The sequence below is a fragment of the Geotrypetes seraphini genome, chromosome 2, assembly GCF_902459505.1.
Source record: "Geotrypetes seraphini chromosome 2, aGeoSer1.1, whole genome shotgun sequence".
Classification (NCBI taxonomy): Eukaryota; Metazoa; Chordata; class Amphibia; order Gymnophiona; family Dermophiidae; genus Geotrypetes; species Geotrypetes seraphini.
Window position 1 is genome coordinate 303,261,089 of NC_047085.1, and position 18,767 is coordinate 303,279,855.

General features: G+C 42.2%; 1 protein-coding gene across 3 annotated transcripts in view; it reads right to left on the minus strand.

The window, feature by feature from the left end:
- Nucleotides 1-15,479, minus strand: part of CARD10 (caspase recruitment domain family member 10) — a 258,903-nt gene extending 243,424 nt beyond the window's left edge. For all 3 annotated transcript variants that reach the window (XR_004538001.1, XM_033929903.1, XM_033929902.1), the window contains exon 1: nucleotides 15,410-15,479. The gene's annotated coding sequence lies outside the window, so the exon portion shown is untranslated. The remainder of the gene's footprint in view (nucleotides 1-15,409) is intronic.
- Between the last annotated feature and the right edge of the window lie 3,288 nt (nucleotides 15,480-18,767).

Genomic DNA, 18,767 nt, shown 5'->3' on the forward strand with positions numbered 1-18,767 from the left:
CAAGTGCAGAATATACGCACAAATAAACAATTTAAAAAACAAACAAACCCCAAATCATAGATCGTCAGAAGGGACGTCCACTCCCTCCCACCGCTGAAGTCAAGAAACCCCCACTCTCTACCACCAAAGTCAAGCAACCTCCCCCCCCACACACACAAACACAAGGCAGCAGAAGAAATGCCCCCCCCCCGCCCCCGACAACCCCCACATCATCAGAAAAAATGCCCACTCCCTCCTGCTGTCAAGCAATCCCACAGACACCCCTCCCAATGCCTCCAATTACCCCCCATCCCCGCGCCCACCCCTTACCTTGTTTACGATGCCTGGCCAGAGGGATGCCTACTCCCTCCGGCCAGCAGGCCCGCCTCTTCAAAATGGTGCATTCTGGGATGCGCTGGGAAGGGGCCTAAGGCTCAGGTTGCTTAATGCCCCTCCTGAAGTAAGGCAACGACAGCTCAGACCTGTCGGCAAATTTTGGCTGCAAATGTGACATGAGGTTAGGGAATCACCCGGCGATTATAGAGAATCGCTCAGAGTGCTCATTTTAATATTAATGGCCTCGTTGTACTACATTTGCATGGCAGTATTAGAGACTGCTAGAAAATTTGGAAAAGACCACGGTAAGCTGTTTTAATAATCCACCACTAAAATAAAATACCGTCTGGAACCAGTTTAGCGAGCACGTTAAAGATATGTTTTGAGAATCTGCCTCTCAGAGTCTCTTGTTGGCTTTTGGGCGACTTGTCTGTCTTAATTAGACAGTCCACTTTACAGCGCAGGGTATGTGACTTATGTGCATACACCTTGTAGTGCTACACTGATAATAATACAATACAGCCCCTCCTTTACTGTCCCTACAGCAGTCCTTGACAACAGTCCAGGAGGGAAAGTTTTGCCAAAGTGGATTTGGCACGCATCACCCTTTAGCTGGAAGTCAACAAAGGATTCACAGATGTGTTGATCCTCAGCTAGGATTGATGAGCCGTTTGTGTTAAATGCCTTCAGCGAAGCGCAGCAGCCTGTCACAGGATGGCCCAGGTGCTACTAATCCACGAAGGCTGGCATATGGCACAAGATGTATGTCAAGGACTTTCCAGATGGGTAGATCTTATTGTAACATTTTAAAACAAAGAAAAATGGTTTATTAATAAAAAATAAAAATAATTTTTAATACAAGCCTTTCCCTCTCGGTTTGAAATACACATACAGCCCAGGGCCTCTACCAAGGAACAAAAAAAGTGTTCTCCAAACCAAATAAAAGAAAACCTCGAGATTCTAGAGGATCAGGGATTCAGTGTCATACCAGCAAGTAGCTCGCTCTAAATGTCAGGCTGTCTGTACTAAACTCTAATAAGCTTTCACAGCAAACCAGGAAAAAAAGTGCTGTGCCAGGACAAAGGTAAACAAACTTTGTTCTGGGAAACAGGCATTCTGTTCCTTATCTCTACCCGACAACAGGTTGCCTCACTTTAGCAGCACACAAAAGAATACCTTCAGCAGGTTTTGGAGAGAAGACAACCCTATACTCTCTGTTTTCCTGATTCGGGTTCAATTACCAGCCTTTGCTTTTCTGAGCAGCTGCTGTCCCTTTAAAACATTTCTTTGAACAGTTTCATAATATTGAGCAGTCTATTTGCTTTAGAATTGCTGCATGATCTCAGTATATAGAAATGACCTTGATGTGTTCTATAAATATGTCACAATTGGTGTATGTAAAAATATGAGTATGTATTGTTCTTTGGTGTCTAATGAGCACTCTAGTATTTGACTTATAACACTTCAAAGCACGGTCTGTAGCACACTAGAACATCACTTTTAGTACATTAGTTGTAGTCACACCTAAATTAGTTCCAATTTAGTATATGTGCTGCCGAAGCACATATACAAATATAGAAATATACAAATATAGAAATATATAAACAAATTATGACATTTATTGATATATTTCTAATTCTGATCACTATGGGCTCCTTTTTTACAGCGGGCCAGTGAGGTAAATGCTGAAACGCTCATAGGAATTCTTTGAGTATCAGAGCTTTTGCCTCTCTGGCCTGTTTAATTTTATGTCATTGCCCCACCTTTTACAAAACCGTGATAGCGGTTTTTAGCGCAGGCCAGCATGCTGAATGCTCTGCACTGCTCCCGACACTCATAGGAACTCTATGAGTGCCGGGAGCAGCACAGAGCATTTAGCACACAAGCCTGCGCTAAAAACTGCTATCGCAGTTTTGTAAAATGGGTATATATATATAATTATTTTTTTATTATAGAATTTTATTTGATTTGGTATGATTATACATTTTAAAATTTTTTATTGATGTTTTATGTATATTGTATCATGTTTTGTATTGTTAGGATCTTAATGTGAAAATTGATTACCCCTTCCTTTACAAAGCCGCGCTAGCATTTTTAACACTGGCTGTAACGGTAACAGCTTGGATGCTCATAGGAATTCGGAGCAGTTGCCACAGCGGCCGGCACTAAAAATGCTAGCGCGGCTTTGTAAAGGAGAAGGTATATTAAAAGAATCTTTATTAGAGAAATTGATTGACTGTAGACTCCTGATGAAGGCAATTTCTTGATTGCCGAAACACTGGCCATGTTGAGTCAATTCTTTTAATAAAGTTTTTATGAAGAAGCACCCCAAATGGAAGTATCTCTTCAGATGTACTTTTTTCTGTGGTATTTGTGAAGAGCCACAACATACCCTTCGTTGTACAACAGATTGAGGTCCAAAAGCATTTATGTAGCAGACAGCAATGCTGGCTGAATAAAAATATATATATTTGGTCTAGACTGGCATATAACTTTGACCATTTTTAAAGCAAGTCTATAGCAACCTGCTTAAATTTACATGCCAACTGTGCACCTAAATGAACAAAACACCAATATGTATGCACCCAAGTGTACATATACTTGTGGAAATGTAATTTGGGCAACTCAGTGGTTTTCTTTATAGTAAGGCACTGAAATGATTAGGCACCAGGATGATCTGCGCTAAGCTAGTTTTCCGAGTGAAATGGCCCTTCCAGTGCATAAAGCACATGAGTCCTGATTCTGTGGGTAGTGAATTTTCACCTGCAAGGAATGCAGAAGGCCCTCATCTACATTTTCAACTCCGCCTCCCTGCATTACCGGGCACTGCCTTCTCTCCTCAATTTTTTCCTTTTGCAAGCAAGTTGAGAAGGTGTCTTTTTCTTCAGCTCTGTTTAAATTTCTTATTTTCGGGTTATCTGATGATTTTTTGTTTCCAAGGTTGATGTGCATTGTCCCACTTCCCCCACTTTTCCTGTACTGTTTTACGTGGGGTTGGTTTACCTGGTTTATGTAGTTGACAATAGAGGTGGTACCATGGGCGAAAGCTCATCTCTGATCTCTTCAGAGTACACTATTGTCCATCTGGCCACCACGGAAGGATTCCTTTCAGATGTCTTTGGAGTAGACAGTGGAAGCCCTTCAAAGTTTGTGATGGTGGCTAAGACCAGAGACACTGTCAAAAGGATTGCCTGTATGCATAGTAACGTGGGTGATCCTGACTACAGATTCCAGCCTTTATGGCTGGAGAGGTCATTGTGAAGGTCATCTGTCTCACCATTTAATACAGCCTCAGCACCCTGAAAATGTGGGTTCAAATCCCATGCTGCTCCTTGTGACCCTGGGCATGAAATATAGGGAGGAGGAGGTTTTTGAACCAATGAGGTAGCTCATGAATACAGCCTACTTAAAAGCTAATGAGCAGTGGCAGACTGGGAGTCTGAGGCTCTTTCCTCCTTTCCTTATGGTATCCTTTGAGCTGAACACATCATGATAGTATAAAATTATATTGAAAGTCAATTCCTTTTAATTCGGGAACAAGTAAGAGATCCCATTTGCCAATCCCAGGTCCTCATGAGTTCAGACACAGAATAGCTTTACTGGGTCAGACCAATGGTTCATCAAGCCTAGTAGCCTGTTCTCACGGTGGCCAATCCAGGTCCCTAGTACCTGGCCAAAACCCAAAGAGTAGCAACTTTCCATTCTACCGATCCAGGGCAAGCAGTGGCTTCCCCCATGTCTTTCTCATTAACAGACTATGGACTTTTCCTCCAGGAAATTGTCCAAACCCTTCTTAAAACCAGATACGCTATCTTGTTAAGGGCTATTTGATAAATCTTTAGTGTGCAACTGAAAAGGGGGCATGGCCATGAGAGGGTATTGGATGGGTTAGGGGTGTTCACTAAAGATGAGCGCAGTTTTATAATATATGGGATATCCACACCTAATTTAGGTGTGAGGATTTACACCAGGTTTCACAACTGTCTCTCAAACTTTTTTAACTCCGGCACACTGAACGGAGCAAATGTTTTTCATGGCATATTATAATTGAAGTTATAAAATTGCAAAACTAAAAAAAAATTAAATTTCAGATTTATTTATTTAAAGTTCTTTAAGCTATGTATGGGTAATTATAACAATGGTGAAACTCAAGTAGAATAGAATTGCTAATCAGTGCGATGGATGAGCTTGTTTTTTAGTGCTAATTAATTCAAAACATGGCTCGATAATCGACAAGTACACACACATTTCATCATCAACCATCTGTCAGAGCTGAAAATACAAGTTCACAAAGATAAGAAGATCCAAATGGTAACAAAGCCTTTATTGCTTTGTCGCTCAAGTTAGGATAACTTACTGCATAAAAAATAAAATTAAAACTACTTGCCATTAGTTTTCAAGGACTAATCACATCAAAGAATGATGCTTCTCTGAGCGTTTGTATCCTTATGTATACATATGCTCATAACATTGACAGACTCTTGCGAATACGGTTTTCGGTGGGGGAGACAGGAGAGGGCAGCCGGAGCGGCAGGAGAGAGCAGCCAGAGCGCCGGTGAGTGAAGGAAATCACGCAGCTCCTGATTGGTGAGGCCCGACTTTAGTGCAGGAAGAGGTGGTCAGAGCAAACCGCGAGTGATTTCCTTCACTCGCCGGCACTCTGGCTGCTCTCTCCTGCCTCTCCAGCTGCCCTCTTCTGCCCGTGGTGAGAAAATACCGTGAATGACTGGGACCGCGAATCACCAACTGTGAATGACCGGGGGAGCACTGTATATATAAATGTCTTTGATTATTTATGAAACATTAAGTAACAAAAAGAAACTAAAACAAGTTTAATACAGTGAGTTGAATAGTTGCATTACAAATGCAATATACATAATAATTCAATGACAAAATGATATACATATATGGAAAGTCAAATATTATCACAGAAGTTGTCTAACAGAGTCCATGTTTTTCGAAAGTGGAATTGGGTTTGGTTCTTTGATGCCAAAATATCTTCATATTTTCTAATGGAACATATATAATTCCACCACTCAGCAGAGTGCAATTGAGAATTATCCTTCCAATGACAGACAATTATATAAATTGCCATTGCAATCATTATGTCGAAGAGTTTAGTGTTTTCTTCAACCAAGTGAAGATCAGGGTTATGAGATCTTAATATAATAGTTTTATATGTGATAGGATATGAATTGTTAATGGAGAAAATGGTTCTTATTTTGAGCCAGACAGTATCCCAGAAGGAATGAACATTAGGATAGTGAAAAAGGGAGTGGGGTAGTGAGCCTAAAGCTGAAGAGCATGACCAGCATCAGTTAAGTTCATCATTTTTCATCACTCTAGCAAGTTTAGCTGGAGTCTAGTAAGCTTTAATGCATGATAAAATAGGTAGATTGAGATATGGACGCTGCTAACGTGGGATGGAAAGAATGTGTCCAAAATGAGTTCCAATCAATGTCTGTATGTTAGAGGTTGAGTTCTGCTTCCCAATAATTTTCTAGTTGGGCGTTGAAGTTGATATTGTGCTTTAAAAATTGTTTATAAATTTTTAAGGCCCTTTTGTTACCAAGAAGTACAGTTTCAGTAAAAAAGGAGACGTTTTTGGAACTGGATGAGTAATAAGAAGAGGTCTTAATGCCCCTAATGTATTCTTTGAGGATGGACCAATTAGATACTGTAAAAAGAGGTAATTTGTGTATTTTCAAAAGGTATTCCATGGAGGGCAGTACAAGATTGATCATAAGCTGTGAGATAGACCATAAATCATGGGACTGCCATTTGCTCATGAATATTAAGGAGTCATCAAACTGTAAATTGCTACTGTGCCAGAGAGGGACATATATCAAATCAATGTGTTTTTATTTAACAATTTGTAGAAATCACGTAAGAGGAGAGAGGTGGATTTTAAGTCTGTGAAGTGTGGAAGGTGAATTTGTCCATAAAAGGTAGTAGCCTGATAGGGTAGGGGTGAATCAAAGAAGATTCTAGTTGAAGCCATCTGGGTATGTCACAATTCTGTGAAGAAGTGAACTACAGCAGAGCTTGAGATAGGCGAAAGAAGGAGTGATAGTGTTTAAAATTAGGGAGACCTATGCCACCAATAGCTTTGGGAAGTTTAAGCTTTTTTAGGGAAATTCTTGGTGGTTTATTTTTCCATAGAAATTTGTTAATTAATGAGTCTATTTTTTAAATAAATAAAACAGATGTATAGGGAAAGGGAGTCATTAGATATGTAGTTCAGCTTAGGAGCCAATGGCTTCAGCTCTTCCCCACCAAGTAAGGTATAGAGGGGACCATGAATTGAGGATAGAGGTGGTTAAAGAGATAATAGACTTACTATTCAATGACATGGTTTTGTCTATTGTGTTACTATACCATATGCTGAGATACTTGATTTTATTGGGTTCCCATTGAAAAGGAAGGTCTGAAATATGTCATCTAGTCGAGTGTATACTTATGAAGGGAAATTTTGAAAATAAAGTAAAAATTCTGGAACCTCTCGCACACCCAGAATCTCTTTGGGGCACACCACTGTGCCGTGGCACATAGTTTGAGAGACACTGGTGTATATCCTGTGATAAGGAAGCTCCTGTCACGGGTTCAAAACCTGCTTTAAACCCTGCCACTAAAGCAAATATATCTATTCCTAAGCCAAGGAAGCTGCCTATTAACTCTGTTCCCATTGCTAAGATCAGACAGGTAGGACAGAACAGAGAAGGGATGGCACAGAAGAACAGAATACCTGTTCCAAGCCATTATAATCCCTTTTATAAACCATCTGTTAGTTCTCTGGTTAAGGGTTAAGGAAAGCTGACAGGCAGAACTTGGTTAGAGCGCCAGTGAAAGTTCCACAGCAGGATAAATCAAGGCCAGCTGAGAATGCACATGGGCAATCAGGAACCTGGAGGGAAGGATGACTCACAGATCAGGGAACTGAAGGCTAGAAGCTCTGTCTTGCTGCCTTCTGCTAGGAAACTTCTTGTCCCACAGCACCGCCATGCTGACAAAACTTTGCTTTCCAAGCAGAGGCTAATTGAAAGGGAAAAGCTCCATGAGCAAGGCTGGCCAAATGCTGCTCCAGAGAATAGCTTGTACCCAGCTTCAGAGAGTGAAGAGTCTCTTATGGAAGCAGAGGGAGATATCTCTGAGGGAAATAAAATGGACTGCAGTTCAGAAGCCTTAGACCAGGGGTGCCCAACACGTCGATCACGATCGACAGGTCGCTCGCTCAGGCGACCCCAGTCGATCGCAGAGCAGGTTCCCTTCTCTTTTTTCCCCTCCTGACTGGCCTGCTCCTGAATTCTGCTGCCTCCGCTGCTCAACATTTAAAAACAAAACAACCGGCTTGGAGAATTTATGCTCCGTGGGGCTAACGTGTGCTTGTACCGGCTTCCCTACTCTTCCCTCTGAAACCGGAAGTTATGTCCGGGGGGGGGGGGGAGAGAAGGGAAGCCGGCACGCACATGTTAAAGCCCCATTCGCGGGCTAAAGCAGGAGACAGGTCAGTGAAGCTTGCGATTTGCTCTTCTTGCTGCCAGGTCCTGCCTACTTTCTGTTTCCTCAAAGGCAGGACCCGGCAGCATTTCTCCCAATAGGTCGATCTTGGGCCGATCAGCCTTTCTCTCCCCGACGTCAATTCTGCCTCGGAGAGGAAGTTCTGGCCAGCGTAACTTCCTCTCCGAAGGCAAAATTGACGTCGGGGAGAGGAATGCTGGTGCGCCCGAAGCAAGGAGAGCTTGGCCGGCGGCGGGCGGCTTTGGGGGCCTGTTATCCGGCGGCAGTGGCAGTGGCTTGGGGGAGGGCAGGGAGGGAGAAAGAGGGCAGGCAGGGAGACAGAAGGAAAGAAGAGAAACAGAAAAAAAGAAAGGGGCATGAAGAGAGAAAGAAAGAGAGGGCAGGGAGAGAAGAAGAAAATGTTTGGGGTGGGGAATGAAGTCAGGAGGAGAGGAAGCAAACAGGCTAAAAGAAGGGAAGAAAGATTGGATGCACAGTCAGAAGAAGAAAGTGCAACCAGAGACTCATGAAATCACCAGACAAGGTAGGAAAAATGATTTTATTTTAAATTTAGTGATCAAAATGTGTCTGAATTTATATCTGCTGTCTATATTTTACAATATGGTCTCCTTTTACTAAACCGCAATAGAGGTTTTTAGCGCAGGGAGCCTATGAGTGTCGAGAGCAGCGCTGGGCATTCAGCGCAGCTCCCTGCGCTAAAAACTGTTATCGTGGTTTAGTAAAAAGGGAGGGGGGTGGGTATTTGTCTATTTTTGTATGGTTATTACTGAGGTGACAGTGCATAGAGTCATCTGCTTTGACCTCTTTGAAAAAACCCCGGAATAGGAATGATAATTGACAATTCTATGCGTACAGTATTTTTTTTTAATTTTATTGTTGGTAGATCATTTTGACTTGGTCATTTTAAAAGTAGCTCGCAAGCCCCAAAAGTGTGGGCACCCCTGCCTTAGACCATATGTCTGAATGCAGCATGAGTCAGTAAGGTACTGTGTGGGGAAAGGGAATAAAAGTTTGTTCTGTACCAATGGTCTAAAGTACTTTGAAGAAACATTTCTGTCCTTATGATGGACTGTATAATGAATGAGTGTTTGATGTGTGAATGTGAGGATTGGTTAGCAACAGAAATTAAACCAGAATCCCTGTATGCAAGCAAAGCATAATGAGTAGGGGATGGGCTAATGCTAACTAATGTTAGAAGGAGAAATAAAGCCCTGAGTTGATTCAGTGACCTGACATTTCACATCCCTGATAGTGGGAACTTTTGGGAGAAGAATCTTAGACCATTAAAACAAGGGAGGATGGATCCCAGCCCACTGCCCAGAAATAAGAAGGGTCAGTGAGGGTATTTATAATTCAGGTAGTCAGGTGGGGAGAACTTCCTGAAGAAACGCAGTGGGCTCAATTCAGTAATTGTGCCAAGCCTAGAAGGCATGGAGTTAAAGCCCAGGACCGGCTGGTCCTCAGGGGCTCTTGTATATAAGTTCTAGAAGCCAGAAGGCTGCCCAGAACTGTGCAAAGCATGGCAGCAGAACTGTGAGAAAGAAACCCTGTTTAAAGGGAAATATTTTTGTTTGTTTTCTGATTGATGCAAAAAGTGGCTGTAAAGAACTTTGTGATAAATCTTTTCCAAGCATCATTAGCTAGTGTGGATCTATTAGAACCAGTGCAATTGAACTGGATAATAAAACTTGGAACTGGCAATTATTGGTGGAAGGTTTTCTTTTTCTCTGCTGTGCTTATTCCAGAGTGGTCCTTCAAAGAGCGTTAATACTTGCGCCTGAGGCAGATGCTGGGTTGCCAGCGCTAGGCTTACCTCTGGCTCCGTGACAATCCTCATACCCAAAGTTGGGCGTGGACCCTGGGGCTAAGTGTTATTCTACTCAACTTGGCATGCTGTATATATAATAGCGCTCAGCACTCATGTTTTTCAGTGCCCAAATTTACCATTTACCAAATCTGGTCCTTAAATGTAATGTATATGCATAGAATACACATGATTCCATGTATTTTATAAAAATCTGCTGGCAACTCTTGACCCCCACCTATGTTCTGCTCAAACTCCACCCTCTAAATATGCCCTATTGTACAAAGTAAACAGCGGCTTGCGCTGTGCAATCTTATAGGCATAACTCACTTTTGAAAGAACCCATTTATACAGGTAAATTAGTATTTTATGCACACAGATAGCTTTTAGAATTACTTTCTGAGTGCAATATTCAGCCACCGAAGGTATAACTCATACATCCAAGTGCCAGCAGGTAAATAGTAAGTCTAAACATCTCTAATCCAGATTTAAAGTTATATGTGGATATTCAAAGTCAGCATGTACAATGATAGCATTGCCAGAAATAGCTCTAATTTAAGTATCCAAGTTCAATGTGTGAAGTTAAACAGCTGCCTTGCTGTTGAATACTGACCTCTAAGTGTTTCTCATAACTGCTCTCTCTCCAAGTGATTACATGTTGTCCCTTTTGGGAGAATTTCTGTAAATAAATCTCTCTCTGTGTTGGCATTGATTATTTGCAAGCATGAAATTCCACATATCACTATGCTGGATAATGGAGTCATACTTATACTTGAAGAATCCAAGACATTTAGAAAACGAAAACCGATTTGTCACGCACCCATTACATTACATGTCAGTCATATTGAGCAAATGGTACGGATGGCCAAAGATTTGGTGAAGGAGACTGGTTGGCTTCACTCACTCATTTTCCCAGTTGTACAACATGTCATGCCATGTAGGATGAAGCAGTCTTGTAAAAAAAAAAAAAAGACAGGCTTAAATTGCTTCCAGTAAACCAGGCTGCAAATCTTTAAAAGAAACATGGTTCTATTATTGAGTCACAGCCAATTAAGCATTACGAAAGTTTACAAAAGATGATCCACTGGTGCACAGCTGTAGGTTTGTACCAAAATGAATGCTGGTTTTTATCACAGAGGCAGCCAGACATGTCTCATGCCCTGTAAAAATATCTAATTGGCTAATCTGGTGCTGTCACATTAATTAGTTCCATGAATGTGAGTCAGAGACCCCATAGAACAAGCTCTGATTTCTGTCCCTGTGCGGATTTCTTAACTGAGACTTATTTTTAAGGGGATTCACACTTATTAAGTTGCATGTACCCAGAGTCATTGCCACCAGCACCAGCCAAATGCATCCTGAGGTTGCAGTATTCAAGTGTTACCATTCCCTTCCCCCTTCCACATCTTAGGCTCATTTCTATAACTGGCGCTCAAATTTAGGCACTGAGAAAAAAAAATCAGCACTAAGTGCAATTCTGTAAAGGGCCGTTATGTGCAAGGACTTACGCCTGCTGAAACCTGGTGTAAATCCTGACACAGAAGATGGACATGCGACCCTGGTATTCTATAACACTGTGCTTACACATTTGGAATGCCCTGATCCACAATGCCTTTCCCATGACTATGGGCTAGATTCACTAAGCAAACCGATTGTGTACCGATCAGTTTGCGACCCCTTTGTGACCCGATTTTACTCCTCCGATTTGATTCCGATTCGTGCATGCAAATGAGAGGAACAGCATGCAAAGTAGGCAGGGATGCGATTCACTACAGAAATCTTGCAAACTGACTGAGCTTGCCGATCAACACAAGAAGCAACTGCTGAGGACCAGTCGCTGAGGTCCTTTCTGACTGCCCTGCCTTCTACCGCCCTGCTCTCTGCCCCGATCTGCTCTCTGCCTCGATCTCCTGCCCTGTCTCAGCCCTGATCTCCTGTTGTCTCCTGCCTGCCCTGATCTCGTGCTCTGCCCCGAATCTCTCCTGCCTGCTGCCCTGACTTGCCACCCTGCTCTTGTCTCGAATCTCTCCTGTCTGTCGCCCCGACTCTCCTGCCCTTCCCCTCATTGCGAGCCCATGGTTTTAACCCGTGGGTTTAAAGTGGGTTAAAACCATGGGCTCGCTGGACTAGTAAAAGGTCTGCACATGCATCGGGATCGCACACTAGCAATCCGTGCAGTCAGAGTGGGGCTTTCCTCCAATCGCCCTCATTTGAATTTTTTTGTTTTCTGAATTCGGCGGGCCTGCATGGATCGGCCACGGATCAGGGAAGCAAAAGAGGTTTAGTGAATCTAGCCCTATGTCCCCTTGGACTGGATGCACTAAACCTTCGAGTGCCTCCTCAGCTTTTTACAGCGAAACACTGGCCATCGTCGACATGGAGGTTTTAGCCATTTAATACAAGAAATTGGAGCCCAATATTTGAAAATACAACTTGTCGAGATTACAAGATAAGTTGATTGATTTTTGATTGTGTTTGAAGATTTTGTTCTGAAGAAAAGTATGATTATTTAATGGACCTGGATCTATTTGGAACTTGTTATAAAGTGGATAATATCAGGCTGCGTTTTGGAGGTTTTTATGTCTGTGAGGAGGCACTCAGAGGTTTGTGAGGATATTTGTAATCCTGGACCATGCCCTGAGACTTTTCCTCCAAGCAACCTTGCAGAGATTTATTAACTTTACTATCTACTAATGCATTTATAGGAGGGTGTGATATCTAAAAGAAAAATTTATTAAAAAATAATATTTTTAATTTAAAAAATAGAGATATACTGTACATTTAAAGGTGTATATTTGTTTTCTGTTAGAAATTAGAGAGGGGGATGTGTAATGGTCCCAGAACACTTGTTGCTGTGAGCAGTCTATAGTTTCTTCATGAGCCCCTGGAGTTGTTTCAGGACCCAATGTGTGGTTGCAATCAAAGTGGTTTACAAGTTTTAGACAGGTACTTATTTTGTATCTTGGGCAATAAAGTGTTAAGTGACTTGTGATTTAAGGAGCTGCAGTAGGAATTTAACTCACAACCTCAGGCTGCTGAGCTAGCTCTCTAATCACTAGGCCACTCCTCCACTACTAATAGAGTGAACACTCTTAAGCAGCACCTTCTACATGGTGTGTGGAAAAAATTGGACCTTCAGCATTTTTCCAAATAACCCAAAATGACCTACTTCAGCAGAAACTTCTGCCTGAAATTCTAGACATTTCTGAGTATTTGACTTTTCAACAGGCTGGAGCTCCAGGGCGTCAAGCTCACAATACAGTTGAGCTCTTAATTAATGAACTCCCAGAATTCAGTGAGCCAACAGCTTAGTGGCGTTGAAGACTTGTGAATGTGTCAAGGTTGAAAGAGGACACATGGAACACAAATTATGAATTAGCTAAGAAACAAACCCATAATACTAATATATTTTCATATTAAAAGTAAAAAAAAATTGCAAATATTTGAAACTATGTAAGGAGTCCTTTTTTTTATCTGAAATACTTTTTTTACAGAAAGGGTGGTAGATGCATGGAACAGTTTCCTAAAAGAGGTGGTGGAGACAGAGACTGTGTCTGAATTCAAGAGGGCCTAGGATAGGCATGTGGGATCTCTCAGAGAGAGAAAGAGATAATGGTTACTGTGGATGGGCAGACTAGATGGGCCATTTGGCCTTTATCTGCCATCATGTTTCTATGTTTCTAACCTACCTTTTAACCCAAGCACCACTCAATTTGCAGGCATTTGGTCCATGCCCATAATATCCAACTTCCTTAATGTTTCATGTGAATCAGTATTTTAAAGAAGCAGGAAGAGAACTAGAGAAGCCTGGTTGATTTTGGGCAAGTCATATAAACCTCCATTGCTTCAAGTACAACCTTAGATTACAAGCCTTGCGGGGACAGAAAAATGCCTACTATACCTGATTGTAACTCACCTTGAAATACTACTGATAAAAGGCGTGAGCTAAGTCCATAATTCCTTCCCTACCACACCTCCCTGATCCCCTGGTTTCATCACCTCTTTAAAAGCTTTCTCAGTTATTCGGTTGACTGCCAGTGAATTCTTGTTCTACCAAAAGCTTCAGCTGCTCCACATTCCTGCTTTCTCTTCTTTACACAGCCTATATTCTTGTTTATTTTTTTCCATTAAGCTGAAGTTACTCTTGACACCGTGACTGTATGTTGTTACCTTGAATATAAAAACTCAAAGAAAAATTGCAGATACAAAGTGCAAGATGACCCATCTTATGGCATTTTAAATAAGGCCATATTCAACCGAAATCTGAAAGTCATGTGATTTTACCAAGAGCTATCCTGCTTCTACTATATCAAAAATGCAGACTGACATAGAGGGACATTTTCGATATGATGTCTAAATCCGTGTTTAGGCTTTTTTGGAAGTGTGCCCAAAAATTGGGTAGAGAAATTGGTTATTTCTAGATGTGTTTGCCCTTAGTTCATCTATCTTTTTTTACCATCTTCAAAAATAATATAAAGCACACAAACATGCCATTGGGATGCTTTGATATATAATTTTGTTTGCTTGGGATGTAGGAGGCCTGTGATATTGCCTCTTCATTGACGAAGCTTCTAAGAGGCTAGTAGACCTGGGGTAGGAGGCGCAAAGGGGCCAACCCAGGGGAGTCCAGGGTTTTTGTTTTTTTGCTGGTTTTGACCTGCGATCAGGTGGGAGGGTGCAAGGGAGGGGGGCTGCTGGATTTGCAAGGGGGGCTGCTGGACCCATGATCACGAGGGAAGTCAGTTGGTCAGGAGGGATGGGAGGGAGGAAACTCGTAGCAGATCCTTTACTACAGGGACAAAGCCATTTACCGCTCCATGGGGTGGTGAAAAGCCTTGTTCCCGTACCAGCAGCAAACGGCCAATTTTTTCTCTGTTCCTGCAGGTTTGCCATGGGAAACAGTCCCCGTGTCATTCTGTAAAGTGGGATATGGGCCTGAGTCCTCATCTCTATGGTTAACTACACCACCCACTAGGCTACTCTAGAGACTTGCTTTCTTCTCTACTAGGACTGGCCATAACATATAAAGCTCTCATACAAACAGGTATGAGGAGTGAGAGGGAGTCAGTGATTATCTGGTATGGTAAGATCTAGACTCACTCCTTATAAGTTAGGAAGAAACTGCCAAGGAACCTAACTTGGATCTAGCACCAGTCTTAATTGGATGAAAGTTTCTAAGACTTTCGTAGATCTTGGACCAGCTCAACCTTCTCAAGCTACCAGCAGACATAGCTATCTAACCTTTTACAGGGAGAGTCTTTGCCTCTAAGCAAGAAAACTCAAGATCTTGGGTTAGTACTGTAATTCCTTCCAAAGGTCTTTATTGCCAGGTATCTCTATACCCTTCTCCTTATCAGAAATTCACTTTGTACAACACAGCCTGGCTTTCTGGAATCTCTGAAGCATCACATCTTTGCTTGCTCTCTTTTCTCCACAGGAGAACAAGACTTATAAAGATAATCCTTAGCCTTATTTGTATATGCAAATGCTTGTTCCTGACCACATACTCAGGCTCCTGCAGTACTCGCTCTAAGTCAGACTAGGGAGTTTTTACTTTTAGTTATTTGCTCTCCATACCCTGGATGACACACATTTCATAACACTTCTCACCTATGTCATCCTCCACCCCAGCTGATAACTAAAAGGAAATAAAATAGCATAGTAAAATTCTACCCCTTCTCAGCATTACTGCATGTCTACAAATAGACACTTCCATTCTGTACACAGTCTCTTGGTACCATTGTTTCAGAGTTCTGTCCTGTCAAGTCTTACCTTCTGCCTGCAGAACCTGCTGTCCTCCAATGACCTCTTCAATATGTCCAGGCAGGGTTCTATTTCCTTTCATGTCCTCCTTCCTATTCTAGCCAGCCTGCTTTTATACAGCAGTGGTTCCCAACCCTGTCCTGGAGGACCATCAGCCAGTCAGATTTTCAGGATAGCTCTAATGAATATGCATGGGGCAGATTTGCATGCCTGTCAACTCCATTATATGCAAATCTCTCTCATGCATATTCATTATAGCTTTCCCAAAAAACCGACTGGCTGGTGGTCCTCCAGGACAGGGTTGGGAACCACTGTTCTAGAGCACTCTAGCCTGGAACACCCTCCCTCCTAGCTTACAGGATTCCAACTCAGGGTTTCTCTCCAGCTCACTAGAGCTCCAAAGGACCGGTCCCCAGCCCCTAAGCCTCCTGGGAGTTGTATTTCAAGCCTTGTTTTCCTAAATCCTCCTCACTGGATTAGTGCCCAGAGCTCCCCCTAGTAACTCAATGGTGTACATCACCCTTTTTCAGCCACCCATGGATGCTGAGCTCCCTCCTGTGGGCACTGACTTACATGACAGGTGCCTAGCTCTGTAACAATGGTCAGTTTGGGCACCTTTTTAGCCTTTATTCATTATTAAAAAAGGTCTAGTCCCAAACATCCAAATTTTGCCCTGGATATTTTGTTAAATGTTTGATTATGGCAGAAAAATATCGAAGTCATAAGCCTGCCCTAGTCCTGCCCAAATCACGCCCCCCATGGGATTTAGATGAATGGATGAACATCACAGGTATCTGTCTAGAAGTTTTAAAAATAGCGAATTGGAAAGGTTTGGAGAGAAAAATGTATATCTGTCCCTTTATGCCATTTTTTGGATGTTTATCTTTTTTGAAAATTAGCCTCATAACAACTTAGCAGAGGTTATTGTAGATAGGGGTAAATTTTGTATACTGATCTAGAATTATCCTCAGCTATACAAGATTGACTGAGTCCACTGCTTTAGCTCTGGCCAATATCCTTCCATACTTTTACTCACTGGAAGTATTCCTAATAAAAAGTACTGGATCAGAAACATTAGAAGGTTTCACCTCTCATTCTGGCTTCACTTGGAAAAAGGAAACAAGTTCAAAAAGGTTCTAGGCTGATAACCTAACATGATCTGGCAGAAAAATCATCACCAGTGGCATAGCTAGGATTCAGTGGGCCCTGGGCAGGAGGACTAAGATGGGCCTCCCCAGGATCAGCACCTCTCCCCCCCTCCCCCACCTCCCGGGTCTGACACCTACTGAACCTCTGCACCATCTGCTTACCCCCCCACCGGGTCTTCCAGATGCTACAGAGGAAAATAGCACTAAAGGCTGCCTCTCTGGCCAGTGGGGCCTTTCCTCTGCCATATCCTACCCACAGGAAGTTGCATTAAAGCGGGGGGATGTGGCAGAGGAAAGGCCTACCAGCCAGAGAGGCAGCTTTAAGCACTGTCTTTTGCTGTAGTGTCTGGAGGACCTTATCGGCAGCTAAGCAGTTGGGCCCAGGGGGGAGAGGTGCTAGACCCAAAGGGGTACAGAAGGAAGGGTTCAGCTGCAGGTAGCCCTGGACATTTTGCTGGGCTTGCTCAATGGTAGCTATACCCCTGATTACCACCTTACCTTATTTCCCAAACCCAATATCTTCTAAGCTTCTGAATGGACACTTAGCTACTCATCCTATTAAAAAACACATTAATCATATAAAAAATTTGTGAGTGAACCAGTAAGTGGCTGGGGGAAAATAAGAACAGAATGAGATCCCTCATAGTTGATGGTTTCCTTTATGTTCCAATTTGGCAGAATAACCCCATGCTGAAAGTTTGAAGATCTTAGACTGCAAAGCCATGAACATGCTTAATGTGTCTCTGTCCTTTATGGGACTTGCTTTTCCTTAGGAACAAAAATAAAAAGGGAGTTTGGAGAATACTTTGAAGGGACTAGACTTAAAAAGAAAATTACACGCCACTAACTGAAGGCACACCAGTCATTTGTCTTCATCCAGTGATCTAGTGCAAGAATTCAATAAACATTCCATGATGCCCCAAAGTGACCTCCGCCAATAATGCCACTCCCATGTCCCAACCATAGAGAATGTAAATGAATTTGCTACTGTGAGCACAGACAGGACAGCAGAGTGCTGAAATGTTCTTAAAATTAGAAAATACAATTTAAAAAATATTTTCTTTTCTTTGTATGTTCCACAGTTCATATTTTTAAGAGGTAGCTCAAAAGAGGGAAAAGTTATGTTTTAGTTTACTCAGTTAAATTTCTGTGGTTTTAGTAGGGAAAGAATGCAGAGTGTGGGTCATAGAATTCTTTCCAATCCTTTTGCATATACTTAAATGTGTGTGTGTCCATGCTTTTTGTTTATATGTTGGTATGTGTGTATGTACATGCTTGCATGTGTGTGTGCTTTCTGTGTGTCTGTCATCAGGAGAGGAGATGAGAGGTGAGGGCAATTTGAAAGGTGCAATTCCTTAATCACCATGAATCAGTGTATGTATACTGCAGCTGTTGGAACTGCTTCTCCCATAGAAATGTACTGAGGCATTTTTGTAGGGGTTCTTGTCTCTTCCTCTTCTTCCCCACCACCACACACATACAAGAACTTTGCTTCTACAGCATAGAAACTTCCTCCAGATCACCTTCTCCCTTCCTGTGACTAGAACTGCCTGCCAGTGCTCTGCCCCCCACTGCCTTCCCATTGGCTGGAATAGTGAAATGGTTCAGATGGAATGGGTCCCAATTAGAAACAGAGAAGTGCACCTGTATGGTAAAATCAGCTTCATTGATAAAACTTATTGTATAAAAACCGGACGAGGCCACATTTCAGCAAATGCATGCATAAGAGGAATGACAAATCAGTAAGTACATAAGCAGGTAAAATGGAATTACAACTTCTGAATTAAAATTAAAAAGCAGCATCATTCCCCTGATGCAGATGTTTGCCAAAATGTGGCTACCATGTTTTTGTACAAGACATTTTATTTTTAAAAAGCTGATTTTTGTTTAACCAAACAGGAGTAACTCTCTGTTTCTGGTGGAATCCATTCCCTCTGATCCACTTCATTGTTTGTGTCACTTGCCTCTCCTTCTTTCCTTCCTTCCCATTGGCTGTATCCTATCTCTAGCCTCTGCTGGTAGTTGCAATAGAAGCAGGGAGGAGAGGCTCACTAAGTGTAAGGAGATGAGGGGCAATTACAGAACTATAGATTGAGCTTTTAAATTCTGAAATATGTCCAGACATAGTACCCATTCTTCTACCTTCTGGACATTAATATAAAATTGTGCTGAATTCTGGGGGAAAAGAAGGCCAGACAATTCTTACAGCAACCTCCACC